The sequence below is a fragment of the Nerophis lumbriciformis genome, linkage group LG22 (assembly GCF_033978685.3).
Source record: "Nerophis lumbriciformis linkage group LG22, RoL_Nlum_v2.1, whole genome shotgun sequence".
Taxonomy (NCBI): domain Eukaryota; kingdom Metazoa; phylum Chordata; class Actinopteri; order Syngnathiformes; family Syngnathidae; genus Nerophis; species Nerophis lumbriciformis.
In genome coordinates this window covers 12,988,902-13,016,159 of record NC_084569.2, presented here as the reverse complement: position 1 = coordinate 13,016,159, position 27,258 = coordinate 12,988,902, and the positions used below count along the sequence as shown (strand labels likewise).

Sequence of the window (27,258 nt, the reverse complement as noted above, 5' to 3'; positions counted from 1 at the left end):
TATTATTTGCAAAAAAAAATTAAGTTTATGAGTTTGAACATCAAATATCTTGTCTTTGTAGTGCATTCAATTGAATATGGGTTGAAAAGGATTTGCAAATCATTGTATTCCGTTTTATATTTACATCTAACACAATTTCCCAACTCATATGGAAACGGGGTTTGTATGTGTAGCTTTGCCGTTTTAGCTAATTTGAGTCATGGATATTACGATCTAAAATACTTTGAAAAATAATCCTGTGTCAAATGATGTATTTGACTGATGAAAGGTTTTACAATAACAACTTTGCAGCCTTTACAGTGAAATAAATCACCAGGCTTCTTCCACTAATTTAGTCAGGCTGCGAGGAGCCTTCTTGGCCTTTATCAAACGCACATGTCCAGCAAGCAGGCCGCCCCGCCCTGTGGAGGCCCCGTGGAATGCCCAGAATGCCTTGTGCTCACTCCCCGAGAGGAGGCGAGAGACTCCGCCAAGAGGGAGTTTTAACATGGTGCAACGTTTCGGTCACGCTACACTGATGGAGCGGCTCGTGAGGGCGAGTGACGTCGGCGCCTTGCCCTCTCGCTGCATTCCTGCGTGACAAGCGCTGAAAACATGACGAGTGTAGCTGAAAGTCTTGTTTTTTTGGAGCTCGTCCAGTAGAGGATCATCAGGTGGATTCCTGCGGACTGTGTGTGTTTGTAAACACGCCAGGAACGTGGAGAGCTGCCCGGATTTTGCTGTGGTGGGATGTTGGGTGGGAACGATGGTGTCCTGGCAGAGCTAGGGGGGGGGGGGGGGGGACAATAAGATGTAACACTCGTCATTCCGCACTGACTCAACACTTCTGGCAAAAGCAAGTAAACAAGGAAAGGATGCTAGTTAACAATTAAAAGTACTGTGTTACCATAAACCTTGTATTCATTTATTAACGTCATGCAGGATTTTAATTTAAATTAATTTTTTTTATTGAAAGTAGCATAGTTACATTTGAACTTTGTTGTGAAATTATTATTACTGCTATTAAATTGCCATTCAATCAATTAAATCTAAAATGCAGTCCAATTCATTTATCCATCCATCCATTTTCGACCGCTTGTCCCTTTTTTGGGGTCGCGGGGGGCGCTGGAGCCTATCTCAGCTGCATTCGGGCGGAAGGTGGCGTACACCCTGGTTCATTTTATTTACTTTTTTAAAGTTAAATTTTTTATTTTGTCGTGAATTTTGTATTATTTTTATTAATATTATGACAAAACTAATTATTATTATTATTGTTACCATTATTTTTTATTTTTTATTATTATTGTTATTATTAATCATCCAAATGTTATCACAAATTGTTATTATAGTTAACATCCATCCATCCATCCATCCATCCATCTTCTTCCGCTTATCCGAGGTCGGGTCGCGGGGGCAGCAGCCTAAGCAGGGAAGCCCAGACTTCCCTCTCCCCAGCCACTTCGTCCAGCTCTTCCCGTGGGACCCCGAGGCGTTCCCAGGCCAGCCGGGAGACATAGTCTTCCCAACGTGTCCTGGGTCTTCCCCGCGGCCTCCTACCGGTCGGACGTGCCCTAAACACCTCCCTAGGGAGGCGTTCGGGTGGCATCCTGACCAGATGCCCGAACCACCTCATCTGGCTCCTCTCGATGTGGAGGAGCAGCGGCTTTACTTTGAGCTCCTCCCGGATGGCAGAGCTTCTCACCCTATCTCTAAGGGAGAGCCCCGCCACCCGGCGGAGGAAACTCATTTCGGCCGCTTGTACCCGTGATCTTGTCCTTTCGGTCATAACCCAAAGCTCATGACCATAGGTGAGGATGGGAACGTAGATCGACCGGTAAATTGAGAGCTTTGCCTTCCGGCTCAGCTCCTTCTTCACCACAACGGATCGATACAGCGTCCGCATTACTGAAGACGCCGCACCGATCCGCCTGTCGATCTCACGATCCACTCTTCCCTCACTCGTGAACAAGTAATGTTATAGTTAACATTATAATTAATAATACTAATGTAATTATATTCTATCAATAATAATAGGAATAAGTGCTATCTCATTTCATATAGCAATTCATAATCAAAAATGCAGTCCAATTCATTTATTATTTTTTTAAGTTTAATTTTTTATTTTGATGTGAATTTGTTGTTATTATTAATATTATTATAATATTAAAAATAATAATTTTTGTTATCCCCGTGAGGAGCTGGACAAAGTGGCTGGGGAGAGGGAAGTCTGGGTTTCTCTGCTTAGGCTGCTGCCCCCGCGACCCGACCTCAGATAAGCAGAAGAAAATGGATGGATGGATGGAAAAAAATTGTATTTTGTTATTTTTATTTTTATTAAAATAATAATAATAATTTGTATTATTGTTATTATTTTATTATTATTATTGTTATCATTATTATTAATCAAAATGTTATTTTTATTATCACAAATCATTACTATAATTAACATTATTATTAATACTAATGTAATTATTATATTCATTATCAATAATAATAACAAGAATACGTGCTATCTAATTTCTGTTCTTGCATGAAAAATAGCTTTGGGTTCATTCAATCAAAAATGCAGTCCAATTCATTTATTACTATTTTTAAGTTAAATTTTTTATTTCGTTGTTAATTTTGTTATTTTTATTAATAATAAAATAATACTAATAATTTGTATTATTGTTACCATTATTGTATTATTATTATTAATAACCAAAATGTTATTATCACAAATCATTATTATAATTAACATTATTATTAATAATACTAATGTAATTATATTCAATATCAATAATAATAAGAATACATGCTATCTAATTTCTATTCTTGCATGAAAAATGGCTTTGGGTTCATTCAATCAAAAATGCAGTCCAATTCATTTATTACTTTTTTTAAGTTTAATTTTTTATTTTGTTGTGAATTTTTTTAATTCTTATTAATATTCTTATAATATTAATAACTACTATTATTGTCACTATTATTTATTATTATTGGTATCATTATTATTATCAATAATCCAAATGTTATCACAAATCAATATTATAGTTAACATTATTATTAATAATACTAATGTAATTATTATAGTCAATATCAATAATAATAAGAATAAGTGCTATCTAATTTCTATTCTTGCATCAAAAATGGCTTTGGATTCATTCAATGAAAAATGCGGTCTAATTCATTTATACATTTTTTTAAGTACATGTTTTAATTTTTGTCAGAGTATGTTGGTGGCGAACCCCAAGATGCAGAGATGGCGGCAGGCTTGGTACAAGAAAACATGATTTAATTTAACACTATAGCAAAAAAAACAGCAAAAGGGTACAAACAAAAGGCGCGCACAAGGCGGAGAACAAACTAGGCTATGAACTAAAATAGCATAAAGGCTAACTGTCGACAAGAAACAAAAACACTTACTGTGACACGAAGGAACTATGACATGAGCAGAGTGAACAAAAGTAGACAGAGCTACAATGACAAGTATTGTGACAGGTAGTAGTGACATTGACAATGACAATAATCCAGCACTGACTGGAGGGGAAGGCAGGTTTAAATAGCAGCTGGCTGATTGACACCAGGTGTGGCCAGGTGCCAATCAGCCACAGCTGAGGGGAAGCAGCACTCAGGGAGACAATCAGGAAATGAAGACAAAATAAAAGCGCTGACAGAAAACTAAGACAAACGCAGAGGAAAAACTAAAACACAGTCAAACTGTCAGGGACAAGCCTGACAATTTTGTTGTGAATGTTTTGTTATTTTTATTATTATAATAATATTATTATTATTGTCACCATTATTTTTGTATTATTGTTATTATTAATAATCCAAGTGTTATTATCATCACAAATCATTATTCTAATTAACATTATTATTAATACTAATGTAATTATTATTTTTAATATCTATAATAATATGAGCTATCTAATTTCTATTTTTGCATGAAAAATGGCTTTGAGTTCATTCAATGAAAAATGCAGTAAAATATATTTATTTTTCATATATTAAAAACAAAAAACAATTTTAAATGTATAGTCCATCCATCCAATTTCTATACCGCTTATCCTCACTAGGGTAGTGGATAAATATGTAAAATATATATAAAATACATCTCTTCCAGCAGAAAAAAATAAAAATAAAATTAAAAGAACTGCACAAACAGCCTAAAATATTTAGAATCTTTATAAACATGACAGTCCAAATACAATCTAGTTTAGGAATCACCAAACTGTGGTTTGAACACCAGAGGTTGTATTTAAAAACACATTAAGAGTCATAAACAAAAACGGTCCTACAATATAGGGTGGGGGTACAATACTTGCAGTAAAAAGTTGCAGAGTTAGCTATTTGTATCCTACAAACCCCAAAACCAGTGACGTTGGCAGAATACAATGATTTGCTAATAACCCTTTTCAACCTATATTCAATTGAATAGACTGCAAAGACAAGATACTCAACGTTAGAATTTTTTGCAAATATTCCAAATGAGCAATAAGCTCATGCCTGCAACATGTTTAAAAAACGCTGGCATAAGTGGCAAAAAAGACTGAGAAAATTGAGGAATGCTCATCAAACACTTATTTGGAACATCCCACAGGTGAACAGGCTAATTGGGAACAGGTGGGTGCCATGATTGGGTATAAAAGCAGCTTCCATGCAATGCTCAGTCATTCACAAACAAGGATGGGGCGAGGGTCACCACTTTGTCAACATATGCGTGAGCAAATTGTCCAACAGTTTAAGAACAACATTTCTCAACAAGCTATTGCAAGGAATTTAGGGATTTCACCATCTAAGGTCCGTAATATCATCAAAAGGTTCAGAGAATCTGGATATATCACTGCACGTAACATTGAATGCCCGTGACCTTGGATCCCTCAGGCGGTACTGCATCAAAAACAGACATCAGTGTGTAAAGGATATCACCACATGGTCTCAATAACCACTGTCAGTAACTACAGTTTGTCACTGCATCTGTAAGTGCAAGTTAAAACTCTACTATTCAAAGCGAAAGCCATTTATCAACAACACCCAGAAACGTTATGTGGTCTGACGAGTCCACATTTCAAATTGTTTTTGGAACTTGTGCACGTCGTGTCCTCCGGACCGAAGAGGAAAAGAACCATCCGGATTGTTCTAGGCGCAAAGTTCAAAAGCCAGCATCTGTGATGGTATGGGGGTGTATTAATGCCCAAGGCATGGGTAACTTACATATCTGTGAAGGCACCATTAATGCAGAAAGGTACATACAGGTTTTGGAGCAACATATGTTGCCATCCAAGCAACGTTTTGATGGACGCCCCTGCTTATTTCAGCAAGACAATGCCAAAGCCACAAGTTACAACAGCGTTGCTTCAAATTAAAAGAGTGCGGGTACTAGACTGGCCTGCCTGTAGTCCAGACCTGTCTTAAGTTGAAGATGTGTGGTGCATTATAAAGCCTAAAATACCACAACGGAGACCCCGGACTGTTGAACAACTTAAGCTGTACATCAAGCAAGAATGGGAAAAAATTCCACCTGAAAAGCTTAAAAAATTGGTCTCCTCAGTTCCCAAACGTTTACTGAGTGTTGTTAAAAGGAAAGGCCATGTAACACAGTGGTAAAAATGCCCCTGTGCCAAAGTTTTGTTGTGTTGCTGCCATTAAATTCTAAGTTAATGATTATTTCTCAGAATATTAAATATATTGTCTTTGCAGTCTATTCAATTGAATATCGGTTGAAAATAATTAGCAAATCATTGTGTTCTGTTTTTATTTACGATTTACACTTCAACTTGCACTGGTTTTGGGTTTTCTAGTTTGGTAATATCTGCTTAAGAGTTGTACTAGAAGATTTCACGCTACATTGCATTCATAACATCATTGGCAGCTATTGTTGTTTGGGGTTTAGATTACAGTATGAGAGTTCTTTTCGAAGCCTCTGACTGACAACACAATGGTTCCGCAGCAGACGGGCCTGGAAGGAACTAAAATCCCAGTCATTGTGCAGTTGAAATTTGAAGCCGCCACGCCTTAACTTATTGTGAGGCTCAATGGGGAAAGGAGGACGAGCAAGTGGAAGAAAAAAGTACTGTTGTGCAAAAAAAAGGGCTTTGGGGTTTTTATAGCACGTTTTGCATTTATTAGCCTTCATTATTGAAAATACAATTCATAAATAAAAAAGAAGGAAAAACACAGAATTGTCTTGAACATTTTCCTGCCAAACACTGTGATTTCCGGGAAAATAAAACAGTTTTTCTGGTAAAGTTGAACATTATCCTGGGGGGAAAAAATTGTGCGGTTTGACAAATCTAAGCAATTTCCAAATGCACAAATGAATGATGGAATGCAAAGTGACCTTTCACTTGTAGAAGCACTCAACATGCATCTTTTGTCACTTGTCTTTGGTTGCTGCAGAACCAAGTAGGAAATATAGCATTTTCCTGGTAAATGTAGTGCTGCTCTGGTGAAATATAATATTTTCCTGATAAATACTGTATAGTTTTTTAGTCAAATGTAACATTTTCCTGGTAAATGGAGTACTGCTCTGGCCAAATATATTTTCCCGGTAAATACAGTATAGTTTTTTGGTCAAATGTAACATTTTCCTGGAAAATGTAGTGCTGCTCTGGTCAATTATAATATTTTCCCGGTAAATACTGGATAGTTTTTTGGTCAAATGTAACATTTTTCTGGAAAATGCAGTGTTGCTCAGGCCAAATATATGTTCCTGGTAAATAAGGTATAGTTTTTTGGCCAAATGTAAAATTTTCCTGGAAAATGGAGTGCTGCTCTGGACAAATATAATATGTTCCTGGTAAATACTGTACAGTTTTTTGGAGTCAAAAGTAACATTTTCCTGGTCAATTGAGTGCTGCTCTGGCCAAATATATTTTCCTGGTAAATACTGTACAGTTTTTTGGAGTCAAATGTAACATTTTCCTGGTCAATTGAGTGCTGCTCTGGCCAAATATATTTTCCTGGTAAATACTGCATAGTTTTTTTGGTCAAATGTAACATTTTCCTGGTAAATGGACTGCTGCTCTGGCCAAATATAATATTTTCCCGGTAAATACTGTATAGTTTTTTGGTCAAATGTAACATTTTCCTGGAAAATGGAGTGCTGCTCTGGTAAAATATAATATATTCCTGGTAAATACTGTATAGTTTTTTGGTCAAATGTAAAATGTTCCTGGTATATGGAGTGCTGCTCTGGTCAAATATAATATTTTCCCGGTAAATTATGTAGTTTTTTGGTCAAATGTAACACTTTCCTGGTAAATGGGAGTGCTGCTCTGGCCAAATATAATATTTTCCCGGTAAATACTGTATAGTTTTTTTGGTAAAATACAACATTTTCCTGGAAAATAGAGTGCTGCTCTGGCTAAATATATTTTCCTGGTAAATACTGTATAGTTTTTTGGTCAAATGTAACATTTTCCTGGAAAATGGAGTGCTGCTCTGGTAAAATATATTTTCCCGGTAAATACTGTATAGTTTTTTGGTCAAATGTACAATTTTCCTGGTAAATGGAGTGCTGCTCTGGTCAAATATAATATTTTCCCGGTAAATGATGTAGTTTTTTGGTCAAATGTAACACTTTCCTGGTAAATGGGAGTGCTGCTCTGGCCAAATATAATATTTTCCTGGTAAATACTGTATAATTTTTTTTGGGTGAAATGTAACATTTTCCTGGAAAATGGAGTGCTGCTCTTGCTAAATATAATATGTTCCTGGTAAATACTGTATAGATTTTTGTTTAAATGTAAAAAAAATTTCCTGGAAAATGGAGTGCTGCTCTGGCCAAATATATTTTCTTGGTAAATACTGTATAGTTTTTTGGTCAAATGTAACATTTTCCTGGAAAATGGAGTGCTGCTCTGGCTAAATATAATATGTTCCTGGTAAATACTGTACAGTTTTTTGGTCAAATGTAAAAAATGTTCCTGGAAAATGGAGTGCTGTTCTGGCCAAATATATTTTCTTAGTAAATACTGTATAGCTTTTTGGTCAAATGTAACATTTTCCTGGAAAATGGAGTGCTGCTCTGCCTAAATATAATATGTTCCTGGTAAATACTGTACAGTTTTCTGGTCAAATGTAAAAAATGTTCCTGGAAAATGGAGTGCTGTTCTGACCAAATATATTTTCCTGGTAAATACTGTATAACTTATTTGGTCAAATGTAAAATTTTCCTGGAAAATAGAGTGCTGCTCTGGCCAAATATATTTTCCTGGTAAATACTGTAGTTTTTTGATCAAATGTAAAATGTTCCTGGAAAATGGAGTGTTGCTCTGGCCAAATATAATATTTTCCTTGTAAATACTGTATAGTTTTTTGGTCAAATGTAAAATTTTCCTGGTAAATGGACTGCTGCTCTGGTCAAATATAAAATGTTCCTGGTAAATACTGTATAGTTTTTTTTTAGTCAAATGTAACATTTTACTGGTAAATGGAGTGCTGCTCTGGCCAAATATATTTTCCTGGTAAATACCGTATAGTTTTTTGAGTCAAAAGTAACATGTTCCTGGTAAAGAGAATGTTTTTTTTGTCTAATTTTTTTGTTCAGTACAGTCTTTTTTGGTCAAATGTAAAATTTCCCTGGACAACGGAGTGCTTTTTGGTCACATGTACCAGTTTTGCTTTTTTTTGTCAATTATAAAAAATCCATCCATCCATCCATTTTTTCTACCGCTTATTCCCTTCAGGGTTGCGGGGGGCAACCCTGAAGGGAAATTTACTACAATCAGTAAATTTGGCAAATAGTGTTTTATGTAACATTTTCCTGGTAAATACTGCTTTTGAGTTCACGGTGGTGCAATTGTTAGTGCTCGTGCCTCACAATCATTGAGTCAAATGTAGCATTTTCCTGGTAAATAGAGTGATTTTTAGTCACATGTATCATTTTTATCTGGTAAATAGAGTAATTTTTTGTCAAATGTAAAACATTTCTGGCAAAAAGAGTGTTTTTTTGCCCCAAATATAAATGTTTCTAGTAAATAGAGTGCTTATCTGGTCAAATATAGAATTTCCCTGGTAAATATAGTTATGTTTGGTTAAATGTAACATTTTCAGTGCTGCTCTGGTCTAATATAACTTTTCCCTGTACTCATATTGAGTGTTTTTTGGTCAAATATAACATTTTCCTGGTAAGTATAGTTCTGTTCTGGTCAACTGTATATTTATTTTCCGGTAAAAAAAAACAAAGTGTTCTTTGGTAAAATTCTAGATTCTCTTGGTCAATAGTGTTTCCCTGGTATATATACGGTCGTTCTTTTTGGTCAAGTTCCTGGAAAACATACCAGTGTTTTGGAGGGTCAAATTAGGGATGTCCCGATCCGATATTTGGATCGGATCGGCCGCCGATATTTGCAAAAAAAATGCGTATCGGCAAGGCATGGGAAAATGCCGATCCAGATCCAGTTTAAAAAAAAACTCCGGTCCGTGTTTTCCAACGCACCGATTTAAATAATACATTCCACTTTTCTGCTGCTCCCTAATTTCCGTTCCGCATTTTCCAGCACACCTTCAACACATCCACAGGTCTGTGGATTCTCACGCAGTTGCTTTTAGCTGCTGGCATTACACGACAGGCTCTTCTCACTCTTTCCTGTGTCTCCCTCTTACAGACAGCGAGCGCACCTTCTTACACACGTCACATACTGTCACGTCATACGTCACATACGTATACGTCCTCCCCGAGCAGAGAGGTAGCAGCATGGCTAACGTTAGCTGTGATGCTAGCGCAGCCGTGTGAGCAACGCTCCCTCTAAGGTGCTCGCCTGTGCAATTGCGCACTGTTTAAGCGTCCTCTGCGCATAGTTATGCCACGCACAAAATCTAATAAAAAAATAAGCGCATAACAATTTTCAACACATCGACACGACAGAGAAAACAGTTTTCGTCATCATTGTTCAAATATTGTGACGTCTGTCGAGACGCTTATCTCCATTCGGTGCCACACGCCCACACCGTCAAAATGCTGAGGCAAAAATTTCCACATCAACACCGTATGAAAAAATTAGTGATTTTTTTAGTTGTGATTTCCTTCTCTGCATGAAAGTTTAAAAGTAGCATATATTAATGCAGTATGAAGAAGAATGTTTTAATGTAGACATGCAAGCCTTGAAAGAAAATTTTGAAAATCAAGACTATATTTCCTGCAAATGGGTGCATTTCTACCCTATATTTTAACTTTAGATTTATTCTCATATCAAACTCTTTTGGCTGTCTTTTTGACACTTACATCCGGCGCCCCCCTCCACACCCTGGATTATAAATAATGTAAATAATTCAATGTGATTATCTTGTGTGATGACTGTATTATGATGATAGTATATACGTATCTGTATCATGAATCAATTTAAGTGGACCCCGACTTAAACAAGTTGAAAAACTTATTGGGGTGTTACCATTTAGTGGTCAATTGTACGGAATATGTACTTCACTGTGCAACCTACTAATAAAAGTCTCAATCAATCAATCAAAACACATAGAATCATCATACTGCTGTGATTATATGCATCAAGTGTTCATTCAAGGCTAAGGCAAAATATCAAGATATATATCGTGTATCGCAATATGGCCTTAAAATATCGCAATATTAAAAAAAGGCCATATCGCCCAGCCCTAGTTTCAATGATGCCATTTCTGTTTGTCATGTATAATTTTGTCTATTTTGTGTTTATCCTTGAATAAACGGGTCAGTTTCTTGTTACCAACCATTGTGTATTATTCAAACTCCCCTAATTCAGCTGGCTAGTTGTTATCAAGAGTACTAAAACCCTTTTCAACATGATTCTGATAACTAAGTAGGCTAAATAACTTTAAACTTTAAAACATGCTCGGATAGGCCAGTATCGGTATCGGTCAGTATCGGTATCGGATCGGAAGTGCAAAAACAATATCGGTATCGGATCGGAAGTGCAAAAACCTGGATCGGGACATCCCTAGGTCAAATTTAGCATTTTTGTGGAATAGCAATTCCCTTTTTTTGTTGCAAAATTGTAGCATTTTTATGGCAAAATAGAGCATTTTTTCTTGCATGATTATACCAACCAAGCAAAACAACAAACCTCTAAAACCAAAGCATATCATCAATGTTATCTGATGAAAATTCGGATTGTTAACCCGATAAAACCCCCACAAAGTGTAATTACTAGAATTTGATGCCTCTGCTTCATTCCAGGCAATCTGGATCTGGATCTGTTGCATCACCTGACTGGGTTAATTCAATACAGTTACCTTGGTAACCTTACTGAAATGCTGAAAGCGCAAAGTTTAGAAAGTGTTTTCTTACAGGGTGAGCCGGCATGAGTCATACTTTGGATCTTCCTGCCCGAGGGTCCAAATGACGGCGGTTACTGCAGCTGGGGGAAATTAGGGGAGACAGTTTGGGATTGGGGGTTGGATGGAGTTTAACAACAGATGGGCTGGACTACTTATGGGAATATTAAGGAAAAATGTTAGAAATCCCCCACCTGTCGTACTTTACTTGTCTGTCTGCAGTCACCCATGAGTCAGGACGTCATCATGAGGACATGGTTCTGCTTGAAAAGTGTCAATAATGTTAACTGTGTTTGTTTCATTGATATTACAGAAGTTGTGTGTGTATAAATAAATAAACATTGTAATACACAGTAATATTTCCATGTCCAATCAAACAAAAAATGTATCAAAAAACAATTTTTAAAGCAAAACATAACAGAAATTACACTATTTCAGTGGTAAATATTGACTTTTCCTACAATGCCCACACTAACATTTCATTTCCCCAATGTGGCATAGTCTTAATATATAGTTTTTTTTTGTGGAACAACTTCCTTAAAATGTACTTTTCCCCCATATATACAGTATATAGGCATTTTTATGGGAAAACAATTTCACAGCCAAATACATTTCTGCCATGTTTGTGAATTTTACCGGCAAATATAGTGATTTATCTCACAGAGTATAGCATTTCCACAGAAAATATCTACAAAACCCAAAACCAGTGAAGTTGGCACGTTGTGTAAATCAGAAATAAAAACAGAATACAATGATATGCAAATCCTTTTCAACCTATATTCAATTGAATAGACTGCAAAGACAAGATACTTAACGTTCGAACTGGAAAAATGTGTTATTTTTTGCAAATATTAGCTCATTTGGAATATGATGCCTGCAACATGTTTGAAACAAAACTGGCACAAGTGGCAAAAAAGACTGAGAAAGTTGAGGAATGCTCGTCAAACACTTATTTATAACATCCCACAGGTGGACAGGCTAATTGGGAACAGGTGGGTGCCATGATTGGGTTTAAAATGAGCTTCCATGAAATTCTCAGTCATTCACAAACAAGGATGGGGCGAGGGTCACCACTTTGTGAACAAATGCGTCAGCAAATTGTCCAACAGTTTAAGAACAACATTTCTCAAAGAGCTATTACAAGGAATTTAGGGATTTCACCTTCCATGGTCTGTCATTAACTACAGTTTGTCGCTACATCTGTAAGTGCAAGTAAAAACTCTACTATGAAAAGCCAAAGCCATTTATCAACAACACACAGAAACGCCGCCGGCTTTGCTGGGCCCAAGCTCATCTATGATGGACTGATGTAAAGTAGAAAAGTGTTCGGTGGTCGGACAAGTCCACATTTCAAATTGTTTTTGGAAACTGTGGACGTCGTGTCATTCGGACCAAAGAGGAAAAGAACCACCCGGACTGTTATAGGCGCAAAGTTGAAAAGCCAACATCTGTGGTGGTATGGGGGTGTATTAGTGTCCAAGGCATGGGTAACTTACACATCTGTGAAGACACCATTAATGCTGAAAGGTACATACAGGTTTTGGAGCAACATATGTTGCCATCCAAGCAACGCGATCATGGACGCCCCTGCTTATTTCAGCAAGACAATGCCAAGCCACGTGTTACAACAGCGTGGCTTCGTAGTAAAAGAGTGCGGGTACTAGACTGGCCTGCCTGTAGTCCAGACCTGTCTCCCATTGAAAATGTGTGACACAATATGAAGCCTAAAATACCACAACAGAGACCCCCGGACTGTTGAACAACTTAAGCTGTACACCAAGCAAGAATGGGAAAGAATTCCACCTGAAAAGCTTCAAAAATTGGTCTCCTCAGTTTTCAAACGTTTACTGAGTGTTGTTCAAAGGAAAGGCCATGTAACACAGTGGTAAAAATGCCCCTGTGCCAACTTTTTTGCAATGTGTTGCTGCCTTTAATTCTAAGTTAATGATTTTTGCAAAAAAAAAAAATAGTTTCTGAGTTTGAACATTAAATATCTTGTATTTGCAGTCTATTCAATCGAATATAAGTTGAAAAGGATTTGCAAATCATTGTATTGTTTTTATTTACCAATTACACAAAGTGCCAACTTCACTGGTTTTGGGTTTTGTATAAAAATAGAAACTATTTCTAGATATTACACACTGCAATATATAAAGAGCTTTGAGCATTTCATCCAACAAAATATAGTTTTGCAGAAACTTATATAATAATTACAAATGTATATCATTATAATTACTTAAAAAAAATGTCAAATATGTTTAGTAATCTTTGCATTTTCACTGCCGTATGTCAGCTTTCTATATACTGCTAAATGTCTGTGAAAGCTTTCCAATAGCGATTATTGTACATAATGATGATGATCATTGTGTAAAAACAATATTTACGCTATGGATTCTTGGGCCAAATGTCAGGATAACTCGGTTTAAGGCGTGAAAGGCAGAGAAAGAGCTAACTTTCACTTGTGTTTTGATATTCCAGAAATGAAACCAATGCTGAGAGTTCAAAGTCCTGAAGACACACGGTTCTGCCATAAAGGCAGCATGAGTCATAACTTTGGAACGACACCTGCAGGATAATTGCTGCAGATGCAGGACTAAGGTAGACAGTTCAGGATCAGCTAACTGGAACAGCTGGCTGTATTACAAAAGGGAAAATAAAAGAATGAAAAGACGCCCACTAACCCTTCACCTAGGAAAACGGCCCATTGACTCATTTCACAGACATCCTGATTGCACTCCGTTCAAAGCGAGGAAATCTTAAGACTTAGACTCTGACAAACTTTATGGATCCACAAAGGAAATTGTTCTTGATCCACAAGGGAAATGGTTCAAGTCACAGATAAATTTAACGTTCACTTTGAGTTAGATAGTTTGTGACATTCTGCTGACAGTCCTAAGGATTCTCAGTTTGCTGCAATAGTCGGACACCTCAGGGAATTGTGTAGAAAGTTTGGAATTGAGCGTTGGATGCAAGCGGAGAGTTGTTGCATTGTGGATGTCTTAACAGACCAGCTGGAGTGGACTGTATTACTTATGGGAATATGAAAGAATGATGGAACGCCCAGTGACCCTTCACTTGTTAAAGCCCCCGCCTTGCACACCGCGGTCATCCATTGGTCAATTCACATTTTTTCGGGTCTAAGTGGCATTTTTCCAACATATTCCCTTGGTTTCTATTGAATCTAATCAGAAAATATTATATTTCCCTGCTAAATATCGTGTGTTTTTTTGGAAAAAACATAGCATGTTTCTACAAAACCCAAAAACAGTGAAGTTGGCACGTTGTGTAAATCGTAAATAAAAACAAAATACAATGATTTGCAAATCCTTTTCAACCTATATGTAATTAAATTAACTGCAAAGATAAGATACATAACGTTCGAACTGGAGAACTTTTGTTATTTTTTGCAAATATGAGCTCATTTGGAATTTGATGTCTGCAACATGTTTCAAAAAAGCTGGCACAAGTGGCAAAAAAGACTGACAATGTTGAGGAATGCTCATCAAACATTTATTTGGAACATCTCACAGGTGAACAGGCTAATTGGGAACAGGTGGGTGCCATGATTGGGTATAAAAGCAACTTCCATGAAATGCTCAGTCATTCACAAACAAGGATGGGGCGAGGGTCACCACTTTGTGAACAAACGCGTGAGCAAATTGTCCAACAGTTTAAGAACAACATTTCTCAACGGGCTGTTGCAAGGAATTTAGGGATGTCACCATCTACGGTCTGTAATATCATCAAAAGATTCAGAGAATCTGGAGAAATCACTGCACATAAGCGATTACGGACCTTGGATCCATCAGGCGGTACTGCATCAAAAAGCGACATCACTGTGTAAAGGATATCACCACATGGGATTAGAAACATTTCAGAAAACCAGTCAGTAACTACAGTTTGTCGCTACATCAGTAAGTGCAAGTTAAAGTTAAAGTACCAATGATAGTCACACACACACTAGGTGTGGTGAAATTATTCTCTGCATTTGACCCATCACCCTTGATCACCCCCCTGAGAGGTGAGGGGAGCAGAGAGCAGCAGCAGTGGCCGCGCCCAGGAATCATTTTTGGTGATTTAACCCCTAATTCCAAACCTTGATGCTGAGTGCCAAGCAGGGAGGTAATGGGTCCCATTTTTATAGTCTTTGGTATGACTCGGCCGGGGTTTGAACTCACGACCTACCGATCTCAGGGCGGACACTCTAAAACTCTACTATGCAATGCGAAAGCCATTTATGAAAAACACCCAGAAACGCCGCCAGCTTTGCTGGGCCCGAGCTCATCTAAGATGGACTGATGCAAAGTGGAAAAGTGTTCTGTGGTCTGACAAGTCCACATTTCAAATTGTTTTTGGAAACTGTTTTTATTTACAATTTACGCAACAATTTACACAACTTCACTGGTTTTGGGTTTTGTATTTCCCTGGTGAAATAGGGTTTTCGCTAAAACTTTGATTTTCTCACAAATATAATTATATTTTGTGTTAAAATGCGGAATTGTGCAGGAAAAATTTAGCCTTCTTCAAACAAAGCAGTACACATGTTGTGTTTTTATGTGGTTAAATATAATGGTTGCCAAGCAAAATATATATAATTCCAGCCCCAAAAAACATGGGATTTTCTAAATCTACGAATGATTGATGTCGCCCAGTGACCCTTCCCCTGTAAAAGCCCCCACCAAGCCCACTGTAGTCCTCCATGGGTCAATCAGCAGTCGTTTTTATGGGTCTTATTGGTGTTTTTCCAACGCATTCCCTTGGCTGCTATAGCATCAAACAGGACAATATTGCATGTCCCTACCAATTATAGTGCTTTTTTTGGCAAAAACATAGCATTTTTCTGTTAAACATGGTGCATTTCTTGTAAAATACAGCATTTTAATAGTAAATTGGGGGTTTTTCCTGGGAAATATGCTTTTGTTTTTGCAAACTGTAGCTAAATATATTCTTAGGAACTCATGGCACAATCTTGCAGTTTTATACAACATACTGCAATTCCCTGTTTTTCTGCATGGTAAATGTTAGGGTTTTGTGGCAAAATAAGTTTTCACCACAAAACAGAAGCCTTTGTGAGGGAAATGCAAATATTTGTTGGTAAAATATAGATTGGACACATACTGTTTTGTGTTTTTGGGGCTAAATGTTGATAAAGACCAATTATTGCATTTTGTTAAAAAAAAATAAAAACATACATTGCTGAAGCAATACCTGGTATTTCCATGCTTTTGTCAAAATATTGTATATGTCCAAAGTAAGGTTGTACGGTATACCGGTATTAGTATAGTACCTCGATACTAACTAATTATACTCTGTACTATACCGCCTCTGAAGAGTACCGTTCTGCCATTGGTGGATCTACACCTAACATCCACTGTAATGATACCAAGTACAGTAGCGTATCTCGTCAATACTACTATGATTACGTCGATATTTTTTGGCATCACAACATCTTTTTTTTAAATTTTATATTATGTTTATAAACTCAGGAAATATGTCCCTGTACACATGAGGACTTTGAATATGACCGATGTATGATCCTGTAACGACTTGGTATCGGATTGATACCCAAATTTGTGGTATCATCCAAAACTAATGTAAAGCATCCAAACAACAGAAGAATAAGTGATTATTACATTGTAACATAAGTGTAGATAGAACATGTTAAAAGAGAAAGTAAGCAGATATTAACAGTAAATGAACAAGTAGATTAATAATTCAGTTTCTACCACTTGTCCTTAATAATTTAGAAAAAATAAAACAAGGTAAATGACACAATATGTTACTGCATACGTCAGCAGACAAATTAGGAGCCTTTGTTTGTTTATTTACTACTAAAAGACAAGTTGTCTTGTATGTTCACTAGGGGTGTAACGGCACACAAAAATTTCGGTTCGGTACGTACCTCGGTTTAGAGGTCACGGTTCGGTTCATTTTCGGTACAGTAAGAAAACAACAAAATAAAAATTTTGGGGGTATTTATTCACCAAATTTGCTAAATATTCCACCAAAAATATTTTTCTTAGTGGTATATTTGATGTGAAGTAATCGGAACCTTGGATAGGACAATCATTCATAATAACATTGATTTTGATTCAATATGTTTTGAGCAATGGCAGTTTGAAAGAAAAAAAAACAGCTTTGTTTTATTAGTCAACATTGCAACTTTTTCTAAATTACATTTAACCTTTAAGCTTTTTTATTTCACTTTTGTTATGTTTTTGTTTATTTTAATAGTATTTTTAGAATGTGCTGTGGGCCTTTAAAACATTAGCTGTGGGCCAGAAATGGCCTCCGGGGCACAATTTGACACCCCTGCTATAGATAATAAAAAATTAAACCTGATAAATCTATGGATAAAAAGCAGAGCCTGGCGACGCATGCGCGTTTATCATAACTCTCTCTCTCTCTCTGTCTCTGCCCCTTCCTCACCAATGCTGCTGCGCGCACAATTTGTTTTGTTTTTAACCCCTTCTTAACCCTGATCGTACTTTGAAAATACACGCAAAATAACTCAAAATGCCGGACATTTGAGGCATTTAAGAAACTCCGCCCTGACAGCTCCACAAAAGAGGACATGTCCGGTGAAAAGAGGACGTATGGGTAGTCTATCGTAGCCCGTTAGCTGCTAGCATGCCGTGTGTTGTGCCTCGGTGTGCATTGTTTACACAACGTGCGCTACGCTACTTAATATGTCCGTGTGGAAACTCGTTGGGTACACCTCCGAATCGAACCGGAACCCCCGTACCGAAACAGTTCAATACAAATACATGTACCGTTACACCCCTAATGTTCAGTATTTTATTTAAGGACAAACTTGCAATAAGAAACATATGTTTGGACTAAGATTTTGTGTTAAAATAAAGCCAATAATGCAATTTTTTTATGGTCCCCTTTATTTAGAAAAGTACCGAAAAGTATCGAAATAATTTTGGTACCAGTACCAAAATACTGGTATCGGGACAACACTACCCCAAAGATACGATTGTACTTTGTTTTTGCAGGCTTCTCCAAACAATATGGTTATATATTTTGGTTTCCATGCAAAACATGAGATTTTAGAAATGGAGGAATGAATAATGGCGCGCAGTGACCCTTCACCCGTGGAAGCCCCCACCAATCCCACTGTAGTATTCCATGGGTCAATTGGCAGCCATTTTCAAGGCGCCGAAAGGCGTTTCCAAGGCATTTTCCTCATTGATGAAGACATTCCAGATGTATTCCATGCTTCAGCTCGATCCTATCCCCAGGGCCCGTGTGGCCTCGCTGTGCTGCTCTTTAGTGTTTGTGTTTGGCCACTTAGCGACTATCAGATAACATCCCGCAGACCACGTTCACACAAAGAAAAGCTGCAAGTTGGCGGATTGCACACTTTGCAAGCGAGGACTTTCCCCCGCTCAACAAGACTGATACACAACACAAGGGAAGCCTGCAGTTTCACTTTCTGTGTTTTAAAAACACACACCGCAAGCATTTCGATGCTCACAAACGAGCCGTGACCGTAGTGAGAGATCTAAACCGGCTGGGTGTTGAATCAGATAAAGACGTGCAGGAGGGGAAGGGCTTTTTTATGTCCGTCCTCTGAGCAATGCCGGGCCCCTCCTTCTTTGAGGCGGCAACAACAGAATAAATCAGACACATACGCCATGACGGCTCCGTACGCTTGTGGCACCGAACTGATCCCAAACATGTGCTCGTCATTAGCCGCTGGCTTCCTGTTTGAGGCGATGTCATCGCACGCATCACAACAGGCCGGGCCAGCGTATGACCTCAGAGTCCGAGTGGCCTCGGGCTCCAAAGCTGCGGAGTTCTGAAGGAGTTCAGATGGAAACACTGCGCTCCTTCTCAAAGTTGGCTTTCCAGCCTCTTTGGAATTCCTACCCAATTTTTTTCTAAATGTTCTGGAATCCACACTTTTTAACCCCAAGGAGGAAAGTTACTCCTGCCAACTCATTAAAAACATATATTTAAATTCCTCCCCAGGAGTAAAGATGTTAAGGAAAATGCCTTCAGTACTGCCTTCCAATCGGAATATACAAACCCCAAAACCAGTCAAGTTGGCACGTTGTGTAAATGGTAAATAAAAACAGAATACAATGATTTGCAAATCCTTTTCAAGCTATATTCAATTGAATAGACTGCAAAGACAAGACACGCGATGTTCGAACTGGAAAACTTTGTTATTCTTTGCAAATATTAGCTCATTTGGAATTTGATGCCTGCAACATGTTTCAAAAAAGCTGGCACAAGTGGCCATAAACACTGATAAAGTTGAGGAATGCTCATCAAACACTTATTTGGAACATCCCACAGGTGAGCAGGCTAATTGGGAACAAGTGGGTGCCATGATTGGGTATAAAAGCAGCTTCCATGAAATGCTCAGTCATTCACAAACAAGGATGGGGCGAGGGTCACCACGTTGTGAACAAATGCATGAGCAAATTGTCTTACAGTTTACGAACAACATTTCTCTACAAGCTATTGCAAGGAATTTAAAGGGATTACACCATCTACGGTCTGTAATATCATCAAGAGGTTCTGAGAATCTGGAAAAATCACTGCACGTAACCGATGATATTACGGACCTTCAATCACTCAGGCATCAAAAAGCAACATCAGTGTGTAAAGAAAATCACTGTCAGTAACTACAGTTCGTCGCTACATCTGTAAGTGCAAGTTAAAGCTCTACTATGCAAAGCGAAAGCCATTTATCAACAACACCCAGAAACGCCGCCGGCTTCACCCGAGCTCATTTACGATGGACTGATGCAAAGTGTAAAAGTGTTCTGTGGTCCGACAAGTTCACATTTCAACATTGTTTTTGAAAACTGTGGACATCGTGTCCTTCGGACCAAAGAGGAACAGAACCATCCGGACTGTAATAGGCGCAACGGTCAAAAGCCAGCATCTGTGATGGTATGGGGGTGTATTAGTGCCCAAGGCATGGGTGACTTACACATCTGTGAAGGCACCATTAATGCTGAAAGGTACGTAAAGGTTTTGGAGCAACATATGTTGCCATCCAAGCAAGGTCTTTTTCATGGACGCCCTTCTTATTTCAGCAAGACAATTCCAAGCTACATTTTGCACAAAATTATGCCAATAACTATGAAAGTTTAATATTTTGTCACAAAAAATCCATTAAAATTAAATCAAAACACACCAGTTTGGTTATATGTATTAAAGTTAAAGTTAAAGTACCACTGACCCGGCCTCCAGGCAGTCCATGCAATTGTGCCTCCGGCAACTATTACCAAAAGCACGACATTTTCCTTGAAAAGTTTTGCTTCTAAAAAAACTTGTATTTTGTCACAAAACACACTTGACTTCAAAGAAAATACCATTTTGTGCCATGAAAGCGCAGTAGTCTTGGGTTCAATCCCGGGCTCGGGATCTTTCTGTGTGGAGTTTGCATGTTCTCCCCGTGACTGCGTGGGTTCCCTCCGGATACTCCGGCTTCCTCCCACTTCCAAAGACATGCACCTGGGGATAAGTTGATTGGCAACACTAAATTGGCCCTAGTGTGTGAATGTGAGTGTGAATGTTGTCTGTCTATCTGTGTTGGCCCTGCGATGAGGTGGCGACTTGTCCAGGGTGTACCTCGCCTTCCGCCCGATTGTAGCTGAGATAGGCTCCAGCGCCCCCCGCAACCCCAAAGGGAATAAGCGGTAGAAAATGGATGGATGGATGGATGTTTTGCTCTGACAAATTTATATTGCGCCACAAAAATGCGAGATTAAAAAGTTCAAAAAAGTAACTCAGTGATGTGTCATGCTGCAGTTCGATTGAGAAATAATACTCATACTCGTAGTTCAAGAAGCTGCTCAGTGAAATAAATAAGGTTTGCCTGGTGGTGCACATCCAGTGTGTGACGGCTCACTTAATGTCAGCATGGTGGCCTCCCAAAGGAAACTGTGGCCACTGCTGGTTTGGAGCAGAGAAATGGTGTTGTGTGTGTGTGTGTGTGTGTGTGTGTGTGTGTGTGTGTGTGTGTGTGTGTGTGTGTGTGTGTGTGTGTGTGTGTGTAGACCCGCTCATCCATCTGTATCAGTTTGGACCACAGTCTGGTTGAGCCACACACACAGTCATTTTATTGGACCCACTCATCCTCTCAGTGGAGGATGCGTTGTCGACTGATTGATAAAACTCTCACACACCTACACACGCACACACACACACACAGACACACACATTCACCCACGTATAAAAATACATAAATGAAAACATTCACAACATTCCCAAGTAAAAAGTGTGTATTTTCTTACTCTGCCAGCCCCTCCCCAAGCCAAACACCTCTGCACGACACAGTATGTATTTAACCTGCACCTCAAAGCTATCTTTTATGGAGAAATAATATGCTGAAGCTAAGTTGAGCAATGCTTGTAAAGATTTTTATTTTGTCTCTGCAAGAGAATTTAAGTTGGGGTCACCTCGGCCAAGCATAAAGTCTGATGCAGGAGACACTATTTGTGCATGTGTTTGTAATCATCACAAACTACTAGGGGTGTCCAAAAAAAATAAAAATCGATTTTCAAATAAATTGTGATTCCTATTTGTAAAGATTCTTATTCAATTAAAAAAAATCAAATATCAAATTTTTTTTTACTGTCTTGTTCAGCCACTCAGGCAAACCATATTGTGATATTGTTGATGTAATATCTGCTGTACAGGTTTACTTTAGAAAAGACAAATGGTGGATACTTCTCTTGTTGCCTTATTTGTATTTGACATTTTTTAAATGTTTGGGTAGAATTTAGTTTAAACAAAACCAGTTTTCTTTTAAGTACTATAGAAATGTATCAAAGCTGTTTATTTCATGGGGGAATGTAGTTGATCATAGAACTGGCCCCCCATGTTATTAAAAAAATATATATTTTGAATCGAGAATCGTTTTGAATTGAGAAATGATTCTGAATTGTTACCCCAAGAATCGAACAGTGTGGTGCCTAAAGATTCACAGGCCGACACACTACTCATCTATATTCCATCCATCCATCTTCTTCCGCTTGTCCAAGGTCGGGTCGCGGGGGAAGTAGCCTAAGCAGGGAAGCCCAGACTTCTGTCTCCGCAGCCACTTTGTCCAGCTCCTTCCAGGGGATCCCGAGGTGTTCCCAGGCCAGCCGGGAGACATAGTCTTCCCAACGTGTCCTGGGTCTTCCCCGTGGCCTCCTACCGGTCGGACGTGTCCTAAACACCTCCCTAAGGAGGCATTCGGGTGGCATCCTGACCAGATGCCCGAACCACCTCATCTGGCTCCTCTTGATGTGGAGAAGCAGCAGCTTTACTTTGAGCTCCTCCTGGATGACAGAGCTTCTCACCCTATATCTGAGGGAGAGCCTCGCTACCCGGCGGAGGAAACTCATTTCGGCCGCTTGTACCCGTGATCTTGTCCTTTCGGTCATAAAGCTCATGACCTTAGGTGAGGATGGGAACGTAGATCGACCGGTAAATTGAGAGCTTTGCCTTCATGCTCAGCTCCTTCACCACAACGGATCGATACAGCGTCCGCATTACTGAAGACGCCGCACGATCCACTCTTCCCTCACTCGTGAACAAGACTCCGGGGTACTTGAACTTTTCCGCTTGAGGCAAGATCTCCTCCCCACCCTTTTCCGGGCGAGAACCATGGCTCAGACTTGGAGGTGCTGATTCCCATCCCAGTCGCTTCACACTCTGCTGCGAACCGATCCAGTGAGAGCTGAAGATCCTGGCCAGATGAAGCCATCAGGACCACATCATCTGCAAAAAGCAGAGACCTAATCCTGCAGCCACCAAACCGGATCCCCTCAATGCCCTGACTGCGCCTAGAAATTCTGTCCATAAAAGTTATGAACAGAATCGGTGACAAAGGGCAGCCAACGGCAGTCCAACCCTCACTGGAAACGGGTCCGACTTACTGCTGGCAATGCGGACTAAGCTCTGACACTGATCATACAGGGAGTGGACCGCCACAATCAGACAGTCCGATACCCCATACTCTCTGAGCACTCCCCACAGGACTTCCCGGGGGACACGGTCGAATGCCTTCTCCAAGTCCACAAAGCACATGTAGACTGGTTGGCCAAACTCCCATTCACCCTCAAGGACCCTGCCGAGAGTATAGAGCTGGTCCACAGTTCCACGACCAGGACGAAAACCACACTGTTCCTCCTGAATCTGAGGTTTGACTATCCGGCATAGCCTCCTCTCCAGTACACCTGAATAGACCTTACCGGGAGAGCTGAGGAGTGTGATCCCACGATAGTTGGAACGCACCCTCCGGTTCCCCTTCATCTATATTCTACTGACAGCAATAGAGAAGAATTTATGCTTTAAAATTTTAGGTCACTTTTAATGTCTTGTATGTATTTGTTTTCATATTTTTCAATGTAATTTCATTACAAATTCAAAGCAAATTACTGGCTAATATTTGCATTACTTTCACAGTAACATGTATAGTAATTTACTGTTAAATATCTTTACAGCAATTGACTGTAGCTACAGAGCTGCTTTTTGTTACTTGCTCGTTTTAGCAGGATACCGCTGCTTACTGTACAAAATTCCGCAACGTAGTCTAAGGAACGCTTTTAAGAGACAAATCAGTTACATCATATAACAAAGGACAATAATTATTAGGGGTGCAACAAATTGATTTAAATACAAATTGATTCAATTAAATTTTTGTGGCTAGCATTACAATTCAGGGACAATCACATTTTTTTAGAACGATACGATCCGAAACGATTCAATGAGTTGAAATCGATTGAATAACTTTAAATAAATAAAAAATCAAGCAGTGTGACTGTAAAATTAATACTTGATATTGGACACTGCAGGGGAAGTTTCCTATATTCCTGTTATTTCTTGTAAGGGAATTATGTATGAATGAATTATGGCTACAAACAAGCAAGTAAACAACACCAGCTTCCTAATTTGGATTGCCTCCTTGCTCCTTCTCTTCTATTTGTTTCTGACGAAAAGACTTCTCTTTATGTTCCGGAGCCAGTGAATCGCCGTATGTTTTAAGTCTTTTGTGGCTAAAAGTTGTGTTGTGGTTTTGTATTATTGTGTTGTGTCGTTGGTCTTTGTTGTGTCTTTTTCAAATCGTGCTGCAGCTGAGAGTTGTTGTGTTGTAATTAATGATATTGTCTTGTGGCGTTTGCATTTGTTATGACTAGATATGTCCGATAATGGCTTTTTTGCCGACATCAGATATTACGATATTGTCCAACTGTTAATTACCGATTCCGATATCAACCGATACCGATATATACAGTTGTGGAATTAACACATTATTATGCTTAATTATGTTGTGATGCCCCGCTGGATGCATTAAACAATGTGACAAGGTTTTACAAAATAAATCAACTCAAGTTATGGAAAAAAGTGCACACATGGCACTGCCATATTTATTATTGACGTCACAAAGTGCATTATTTTTTTTAACATGCCTCAAAACAGCAGCTTGGAATTTGGGTCTTGCTCTCCCTGAGAGAGCATGAGGAGGTTGAGGTGGGCGGGGTTAGAGGGGCAGGGTTGAGGTAGAGGGTAGCGGGGGGTGTATATTGTAGCGTCCCGGAAGAGTTAGTGCTGCAAGGGGTTCTGGGTATTTGTTCTGTTGTGTTTAGGTTGTGTTACGGTGAGGATGTTCTCCCGAAATGTGTTTGTCATTCTTGTTTGGTGTGGGTTCACAGTGTGGCGCATATTTGTAACAGTGTTAAAGTTGTTTATACGGCCACCCTCAATGTGACCTGTATGGCTGTTGACCAAGTATGCCATTCACTGGTGAGTGTGTCAAAAGACGTAGATATGTGACTGGGCCGGCACGCAAAGGCAGTGCCTTCAAGGTTTAACGGCGCTCTGTACTTCTTCCTACGTCCGTGTACACAGCTGCATTTTAAAAAAGTAGTACATTTTACTTTTTGAAACCGATACCGATAATTTTGAAACCTATACAGTAGAGATGCGCGGTTTGCGGGCACAACCGCGGAGTCCGCGGATTATCCGCGGATCGGGCGGATGAAATTTAAAAAAATTTGATTTTATCCGCGGGTCGGGTCGGGTCGGGTGGTTGAAATAAAAAAAAATTAGATTTTAAATAGATTCAGGCGGGTGGCAGTTAAACCAATTCGGAAATATATATACATAGTTAAATGTTGTTACCCACATACGAAAAACGAGCAGGCACCTGCTGCATATGCCACAACAGAAGAAAAAAAAAAAAAGAGATGGACACTTTTACGGAGCGGAGAAGGCCCCGCCGGGGTCCGGGACCGAGGCCCCTTCCCCCGAGAGGGCCCCACCGGGAGCCGTAGCTGAGGCGATCCGCGAGAAGGGCCCGACGCACGTCCAGGGTCACCACCGCGCCCACCGCACCGACACCCCGCCTCGTCCGCCTTCGCCGCGGCCGGCGTCACGCGCAGCAGGTAAGCAGCTTACCTGCCCGCCACCCCCGTGGCCGGGGGCTCGTAACAGGGGTCACTCCGCGCGCTCCGCCCGCGCAGCTTACCTGCCCGCCACCCCTGTTGCCGGGGGCGCGTAACAGGGGTCACTCCGCGCACAGTGCGCTCACGAAAGGGGTGGGGCTCACCCTGGTTGATATAGACAGCAGGACGGTGGCCATGGACGTCGGAACCCGCTAAGGAGTGTGTAACAACCCACCTGCCGAATCAACTAGCCCTGAAAATGGATGGCGCTGGAGCGTTGGGCCCATACCCGGCCGTCGCCGGCAGCGAGACGCGCTTGGAGGTGCGCTCAGCGCGGCTCCCATATGATTGCGCACTGATGTGCGTCTGGGTCGTGACAGCGTGGCACGCGAATGTCTGTGCTGCATTGGATCAGTCTCCTTTCTTTAACAGGCAAAAGCTTTATAACCTCACTAATGCCTTGCATCGTCTATATTAGATATATAACAACGGGCGGGTGCGGGCGGATGCGGTTCTGATCAAATGTTACATCGGGTGGATGGCGGATGGTTGACGACTTTCTGATGCGGTTGCGGATGAAATAATTGCCTATCCGCGCATCTCTACTATACAGATAATACCCGATATTACATTTTAAAGCATTTATTGGACGATAATATCGGACTGCCGATATTATCAGCCGATAAATGCCTAGTTATGACCTTTTTCAACCACACCATGTATCTGCCATTTTTGTTTTGATGACGCCACAGCAAATAGACTTAACATTTAATGTCCTCATCATTAAAAGTGTTGAACTTCATATAAAGTCTGCCATTCTTAAATTCAATGTTTTCTTTTTTCTAGTTTGGATACAATCCTTTTTCAAACGATCCTGGATCGATACCTAGCTTCCGGAAGGCAAACTTGCCGAGCACAGATCGATGTTTATAATTTAGGAATATAAATCGATCTATCGATATATTGATTAGTCGTTTCACCCCTCAAGGTATTGTAATATAATGTTCTCATCTTAGTGTGGGAACTGGAGACTAAACTATCATGCTAAACTCTTAACCATAATGAACACATGAGCCGTTGCTGTAGAGTCGGGAACTTTACTGGGTTCATTCACCACGGCAGAGTGAAAACTGTCAAACAAGACAGAAAAATTAAAGAATATTACTAAACATAAACTGCCTGTTGGCTTTTGAACATGACAATGCAGTCTGAATTAGCATAACCTGCGATTAGCATAGCGCTTTTTCACATCGTTTTTAAACATAAATTATAAAAGTATTTGCATGAAATAATAACTGATATTTGTACACAAACAACTGATTAATGCACCACCACTACTTACGATATTGATTTGTCAGTCCTGTGTTAAGGATGCGAACAGATTGCTGCCGCTGCTCAAAACCTGATGGCTTTCCTCTCTAAAGTTAAAGTTAAAGTTAAAGTACCAATGATTGTCACACACACACTAGGTGTGGCGAAATTATTCTCTGCATTTGACCCATCACCCTTGATCGCCCCCTGGGAGGTGAGGGGAGCAGTGGGCAGCAGCGGTGGCCGCGCCCGGGAATAATTTTTGGTGATTTAACCCCCAATTCCAACCCTTGATACTGAGTGCCAAGCAGGGAGG

The 27,258-nt window shown here is 39.5% G+C and overlaps 1 long non-coding RNA gene across 1 annotated transcript; it reads right to left on the bottom strand.

Annotated features, from left to right (window-relative positions):
- Window positions 1-106: 106 nt before the first annotated feature.
- Window positions 107-27,051, bottom strand: LOC140679732 (uncharacterized). Its single transcript, XR_012051103.1, has 4 exons — window positions 26,974-27,051; window positions 11,424-11,489; window positions 11,243-11,312; window positions 107-762 (listed from the first exon to the last, which is right to left on the bottom strand). It is a non-coding gene; the product is annotated as an uncharacterized lncRNA (long non-coding RNA).
- Between the last annotated feature and the right edge of the window lie 207 nt (window positions 27,052-27,258).